Consider the following 8,597-nt stretch of genomic DNA (forward strand, 5'->3'; position numbering starts at 1 on the left):
TCGAATATAATATATGATAAATCAGAATAAAATAAAAAATCAAATTATTCAAGTAATTTTGAATAATTCGATAGAATAATGCATGTACCGGTGAATAGTACATTTATCTTATTTATATTTGTAAAATACGAATTGAACCGAATAAAATCGGAATAAAGAATGATTCGTTTTAGTTATAGTGTATATTATAGGCATCTTCAGATTGCATTTTAACAAACCTCCGTAGTTTTACTCAACATTCATGATTTAATATAATAAAAAATTTATCTGATATTCGTGAAATAGCACAAAGATTTTTTGGGTTTTTTCGATATGGTGATGGAAGATTATTTTCAAAGTTTGATATAAAGATCTAGTATTCTTGTTAAGTGATTGTACTGTATTCGCGATGGTATTTTATTTTATCATATGTTAATTTCTAGGCTCTCCAACGAGATTACATTAATTGAGTAATGTGGAAAGTGATAATCGATTTAGATGAAATGGAAACTACTATATATTCTTAATTCATTTTATATTATTGATGTGATTATTCTATAGATTCAAAATAGATAAGATTACTAAATTTATATATCCTTTTATAATTATAATGTTACTACTACCTTCTTCCAATTTTTTTATTAACTATTAAAAAATAGATATTTTTCTATTAATCCTTAAATTAAAAATATTATCTTAAGTATTCTTAAATTTTCCTCATATTAAACTAACTACAAATTAATATTCTATCAATTTTCTTTTATTAAAATTAATATTTATAACCACTTGCTTTTATTAATTCTTAAATTTATTTATAACCACTATTTCTTACTTTATATTTTTTATTCAATTAACCTTGCTTATTTCTAATAATAATTTTTATTTTATTTTTTTAATTTAAACTTAATAATTATTTTTTACCACCATACTTTTTTCTTACAAATTATTCTAATTTCTATAAAATATTCTATTTTAGAACACTACTCTATTTACTTTTACCCTTTTTTATTTATTCTTATTTTTAATTTCTCTATACAATTATATATTTATTTAAATCAAAGGCTGCTTACACTAAAGAATTTAAATTTAAAATTAGCCACCACCCACCCTTAAAGTAATTAAATTATATTGTAGTTCACGGGTATGGGCTTTTATTTTGCCCAACTCCTCAGTTATAAGCCTATTCTCGTTTAAAAACTACAATTCTCGGACTGTTGTTTGTACAAGTAAGTAAGCTTGCCATAAACGTGTGAAGGGCTTCTCATTTTCTTTCCCTAAATTAAATATCCAGTTTGATGGATTTGAGGAAATAGATTAATATTTATTTCCAGGAAAAAGTTATTCTAATTTTCCTAAAGTTGCTAAAAAAATTTATATTTATGGGATCTTTCTTTAATTTTAGTATTATCACTAAAAAAAAATTAAAATACAAAGTTTCATCCATCAAAAATTTTGTAGAAACAACTAATTTAAAATATCTTAAATAAAATATTAATTTTTTTAAAAAAATAATACATTTAAAAAAAAATGACTTTTTACGACTTTTAATTATATTTATTTAAAAAAAGACGAAATTGTTGGTACTTAAAACAAACCAAATTAGGGTGTCCTCGTTCAAATTTTTAGCCTCTACTAAAATTAAGTACGCAAATTATGCCGACCTAGGACACAGCCTAAATGCTTAAAAATTTATATATTTCTACAAAGTTCTTTTTCGAGACACAATATTAATACATATAACAATTTATCATTAATTTATATTTAATTTGTCTATTAAAAAGTGCCAATATTTTATAGTTACTAGTCTTAATAAATTTCTAAAACTTAAGATATTCTTAAATAACTCCTAGAATAATTCTAAACTAAAATCTAATTATCCTCCCCCCACACCAAAGCGAATGAACTGAATGATAATAATATATTGTAAAATAATCTATAATAAGATTAGGAAAATCATTTCATTTAAACAAACATTATAATTTGATTTGAAAAAAATATAATAATATTGTATTTTTTTAAATTAGTGCTAATTTTTTAAAAATTGAATACTAGTATTAAATGCCAAACCATTTCCCACAATTGTTGCATATTCTAAGGGGTGCATAGGTACTGAAAGCAGATAGTTAACGCTAATGACACATCTGCCGCCCCATAATAAAAAAATGCAAATTTTTAAAATATTTTTTAGAAAAATAAAAGGTTTTTATAAATTTCAAAAAATCCCTACTACAGAAAGGTGATTTATTGGAGAAATGTCAAAATGGCCTGAACAAAATATTATACTTGAATCAGATATATTATTAAATTCAATACGAAAGCCGTTTTTTTTATTGGAATGTATAAATAAATTATTTAGTAACACATGCTATATTTAGAGATCATGAATGATGGATATTATTGTAGTACAACTAAGAAAGCAAGAGAGAACTTGATCAAAAATTTTGCCAGATATATACGATTATCGAGGCGAAATCAAAATATATGATCAAATTGCACCTATTAATCATAAAAGTAATTCAATAAAATTTTATAGATTGAGAGAGGAATAAATTGCCAATGTTATCTGAAAATATCAATAAGTTCTATCAACAGGGTCCAAAGTTATGGAGATTCAAAGTTATACAACCAAAATTCTTTTCTACTTGTAAAAATTTTTTAATTTTATTATACATTCATTTAAGAAGACATTAATAAAAAAGAAAAAGAAATGCTTTTTCAGTATGACAAGACATCACTGAGCCAATATTTTTTTGAAAGAATTTCCTAACAATTGGTCTATCGCAGCCTTGAGTAATCGATTGGTTGCAAAATTTGATGCTACCGGATCAGCAGAAAAGCGGTATGGTGGTGACAGATCATGCACAGATAGTAGGGGAGACTGGGGTTAGGTAAACTCAGGAGCTTGGCAAACGACTTAATCTTATTTTAAAATTAAATACACCAGAAGGTTAAAATTTTATCCTAATATAGTTTTCATTAGTATACATCTATGGACAAAATATTTTTTGAAATAATTAATTACTAAAAATTTTATTTATGAAATAAAATTTTGATAAAATTTTCAAAAAATTTTTACATGACATTTTATTTTTATTAAAATATATAATCATTTATATGCAAATTAAATTTTATTACAAAGTTTAAACATTCTTTTATAATTTGGGTGAGTTTTATGAGTATTTATCAAATCTAGATATTATTTCAATCATGATTTGTTAATTTAGAACTAGCGGGGTTTGTTAAACCATACAATGGCAATTAATAATGAAAAAAATTTCAAAATCTTGAAAAGGCAATTTCATGGTTGTTTATGATTGGTATTTAGGATTTATGCTAAGAAATCTTGATCTCTCCTTAAAATTCATATTTTTTTATATCCAAAATGTTTATTAAATTAGCCAAAATTAAGTTTCAATTTTTATTTATAATTAGCTTCAATTTATAAGTAATATGATATTTTGAACAATAAAATAATAAAATTATTCTAAACATATCATTATTAATAAATATAAATGCATTTCAATTTATTATGGCCTAAAAAAACTAATGGTTTAGGAAGCCCCTTGAAGTGGTTTGCCTCACCCTGCTATTGGGGCTTGTTGAACAAAATTTTCACTTTTACAAAAAATAAAATTTAAAAAAATGATTATATTCTTAAGATTTTTTATAAGGCACCTTTATAGAGTATAGTTTTAGATATCCAAATTATCTATAAAATAACAAGAGCTATAGCCAATTTTGTAAAAATTGGTTTGACTAACCCCAGCTTCCCCTATTGCAAAATGTTGATTATTTTGAAACATTGGTATTTAACCATGAAGACTGACCTGGCACCCACAGAACTTTTCGTGAAATATCCAGATAAAAAAACTTCAATGCATAGGATTAAAAAAGCTGCAACTGAAATGTCCAAAAAAAGAAACAAGCCACGACTTACCCGATACGAATAAGATTTTGCTCATATATGGTACTTATCAAACAACCTGTAAGAAATACCCTCAGAGATTAGTTTTATTATAGTTTACGGATGAAAATCTCTTTAAAGTAACTCCACCGGTAAATCTGCAAAATGATGTTCAGTTTCAATAAGAAAAGAACAAGTTGCAGCCAATTGATATTTGACTCAAATTAATTTTAATGATGTATTCATGTTTTTGACGAATTGTAAAGTTTAAAAAAAATAAAAGATAAATTTTTACGTTGAAAAGTTCAAATTGTGTTTGCCTAACTTTGAATTTGCATAACTTTAGACCCTTAATAAAATAAAACATTGATAATTTATCTTTCTCCAATTTCCAAAATTTTGAATTATTTTTAAAAATGACCGATTTATTGCCAAAGCAAAAAAAGTAACGGTTCAATTGGAACTCAATGTATATTCTATTTTTATGCAATTATTCTAACCTAAATTAATTTCTTTACCTTAACCTTGACTTTTGATTAATCCAAGAAAATAAAAATGTGAAGAAAATACAAGTCAATTGTGAATACCTTTACAAACTACATATGTTAATATTACAGTGCTTACAAACTGTGCGTTTTGTCATTTTTAATCAAAAAACGTAACGCAAAGCTATAAAACATTTGTCCACGAGACCGCAGCATTGCCAGTCCGCCCCTGTATTAACACTATTAAATAAAATAACAAATATAAAAATCTGCCAAAAATGGCACAATATGCAGATTTTTTTTAAATAAAATGGAAAGAAAGGGTACAAAATTATTTACAAGATTTCTTTTTGAGACTAGAAATATAATAAGGTAAATTCTAATTAATAACTATCCATCTCATCCTTCCTGAAATTTTGTAATTGAAATTTATTTTATTTTCTATTCTTTTTTCACATGAAAACAATGAGTTTGGGTCCGCCAGTTTATTTAATTTTATGCATACATATATAAATATCTAATTTTATAAAAATCTCTGAGTATTCCATATTTGTATTTCTAGAAAATATTGATAATATATAAATATTAGCCCTATATTTCATACAGCCTTGCCCTAGAAGTATTTGTGATAAATAAAAAAAAAATATAAATGTTTATTATGGGAGGCAATTTCAGAAATAAAAATATCAATGCAATGATACTAAAAAATTGATTTTTTTTAACTAAAAAAGAGCATATTAATTAGATGGAAATTGAATCACCTAAGGAATTATGTATCGTAATGATTATACCCCAAAATCTAAAAAATATATTAAATGTTTTCTATCAAAAAAAATATAGAAAATTTAACAATTTAATATATATTTTATATTATTCTTTATTAATCAAAGATGCTCAATTATCTAATTATCATTTTTGCTCAGATAATGAAAGTTTTTTATTTTTTAAATTTTCTCTATTTAGATATCATCTAATAGAAAATTCTCCCTATAACCCCTCTCCCCCCTACTCTATCCCAAAAATGTACACAATATATCACTATAAGGAGAATTTGAAAGAAATATTAGTATAAAGGCTATAATTCAAAATTTTTAGAAAAAAATTTTTATAACCATAAATTATTTTTATTAAAATATTATATAGCCAAAGGCCTTTAATAAGTAGACCTAAAGATCTTCAATAAAATTTATGGAAAACCCTCCCATTCGTACCCTCCCTCCCCCCTTAATAAAATCTTGGATGTGCTTATGTCCTCTATATTCTCCAAACTAAGTTAAAAAGAGGAGTTAGGTATATGTTTTTTAACACCATAAGACTCTTATCTATTCATATTTATTCTCACGCAAAGAAATTAGGTGTGAACACACATTTACTCGCATAGCCCATGGCAAGTTTTGGTAGGCTACATTTAAAAAAATAATTTTTCACTTTTCAATCATTTTAAAAATTATACTTACTTTTATTTATTTTCCTTCTAAATTATTGTTTAGTGTTATGGTTCAATTTTGGGGAAAGAGGGACAGGGGAATGTAGGAGAAAATTATTTATTAGCCTAAAATGATATTTACAAAAATCGGTTTCGAATGAGAAGAAACCCTGGCTATACCTATCTTTTTGATAATCTAAGTATAGATAATCATATAGTGTAATTTATTTTTATATTGACAAAATACAATATATATGAAAATTTATATTTATAATAATATTTACAATATAATATATACGGGCATAAATATATGGCATTTTAATTTGATGATTTATTAATATCAAAATAATTAGTAGCGAATTTGTTCATTTTTTTAAGAAATACATTTTCAAATAAAGCGCCATTTAAATTACTACATTTTGCTATCAGTACGAATAATAAAAATGACAAGAAAATGAATAAAACAATGATAAGTAACAATGCTATGTACACTTGGCCATTATAACATGAACACGATATTTTTTTTCTGTTCGAAAAATATATTCGCTCTTAAAGACATAAAAAATAAAATATTTTAATATTATTTAACAAGTTTATTACAATATTTAAATTCACTTTTATTTATGCATATGTTAAACTCAAAATTAAGAAATAAATATGATATATACTCATTGTCGAGTCTTTAAAAATTTAACTTAAATTTAAACTTTGGCTATTAGTAAATAAAAAAAACGCATGAAATATTATGATATAATTATTACCCATTTCATCAAAATCTTCTTCTCCTTTCAAAACAACCTTAACGCCTTGAAACAAATTAACCTTTTGCGAAAAGCTTTCATTAGTTATGATTGTATGATTGACATCTAATTCTCTTTTCCTAATACGTTTATTGCAATAGTTTTCGGGCTTATAAAATATAAAAATTATTATTTGAATATATTTTTGTATAGATAAGATCAAATCATATAATATAATATTTTTATAAAAAGATGGAAAATGCAGCTATTCTAAAACAACACACTTTATGGGGCTTTTAATTAAATGAAGTTATTAATCATATGTAGAAAAATTTAGCATGGTTAAATAGGTAAGTTTTATTGACCTCAACAAGGAGTCGTAGCAGAAAAAATTACCCCTGACCTCAAGGTAAGTTTAGTCAATTTGTCACCTCTATTTGGAAAGCGACATACTTCAGGTTGGCCTACAAAGCAACCTTACCTACAGGCGCGTACGCAGCGGGAGGGGGCACGGGGACAATTCCCCTCCCCCCCCCCCCAAATGCAGATGCCGGATATATTTTTCAAAAATATTTTTGTTTATAATAATTTATATTTGATAATATCTATTCCTATATTATATAAATATTTAATTACATTTATTTATCACATTCATCTACTAAGTTATTTTATCAATTAATTTCGATTTCAAGTTTTCATTGGCGTAATATATACCTATTATTTTCAAATTTCTAGTGGCGTAATATTTACCTATTATTTTCAAATTTCTAGTGGCGTAATATTTACCTATTATTTTCAAATTTCTAGTGGCGTAATATTTATCTACCATTTTCATATTTCTAGTCAAATAATAATTTTCTGAAACTCCTTGTCCAACAAGGAGAAAGAAATTGCAAGCTTGTCCAACGAGATGGAGTCTCCTCCATCAAGCAATGACAGCTTTTATGGAGTTAAAAGAGCCGATTATTAATGCTATTACTGAAATATTAATGGCCTGAAAGAAATATTTCCTCAGCATAAAATTTATTGGATTCAATACTTAATCCAAATTTTTTTTCTCATTGGAATGTATTATTTCATTATACAACTATTTTATGTAATACTTTTCAAACATGACATTGGCTTGATTAAGAAGATGAGAATATTGGTGAGCATTTTATTAGAACTCAAGGAAATTAGGGCTAGTGTTGATGAAGAATTTCATATTTTATATGTTATTGTTGAGTCAAAAACAGAGCTATAAATGTTTAATATTTATCTCCCTCGACTTGCAGCAACGCAAACTCATCGTCAAAACATTAGTATAAGATCAGTAGAAAAGTATTAAACTATAATCCAAATAAATGAATGATTTTTAATTCATCATGCAGCACTTACCAATCTGCAGATATTACTTCCACAAAAGCCTTCCCAATCTTTTATAGATGGTGATAGAAAAAAATAATATTTGTTTGATGCCTTATTATCTGAATAACTATGTTTAAAAGATTAACTAAGATAGAGTCCCAAAAATTGCTATGGATGCTTTTTATAATTTCAAACACATTTTAGATTATATTCCCAATGTATTAAAATGATTATATATATATTAGCAACTCTTCCCATTAGTAAACTAATGAGAAAACATTCTCTTTTTTAAGAAGAATAACAGAGCCCTGCAGAGGTACCTGCAGGGCACGGCCCGGATTTTTTTTCAAAATTATATTCGGACCGGCCCGGGTTTTTTTCAAAATTATATTCGGACCGGCCGGGTTTTTTTAAAAAAATTTTCAGGCCCGGTGGCTTTTTTTAAAATAAAATTTTCAGTCGCGGCCCGGATTTTTTTAAAAATTGTATTTATTTTTGATTTTTATAGCTAATTTCAAATATTTGGTTTTAAAATATACAGCCGGGCCCGGATAATATTTTTTAAAAAAATTCAGGCCCGGCCTTGGTTTTTTTTTTTTAATTTATGGCCCGGCAGGTATATTTAAAAAATTAAAATATGGTCCGGCCCGGGAACCAAAAACATACCTAAGAAGTACAACTTCTGATAGTAAATTGAATGGTTTAGATCTTTTAAA

This window comes from Gordionus sp. m RMFG-2023, chromosome 5 (genome assembly GCF_954871325.1).
Source record: "Gordionus sp. m RMFG-2023 chromosome 5, tfGorSpeb1-WG-v2, whole genome shotgun sequence".
NCBI classification, from domain to species: Eukaryota; Metazoa; Nematomorpha; class Gordioida; order Chordodea; family Parachordodidae; genus Gordionus; species Gordionus sp. m RMFG-2023.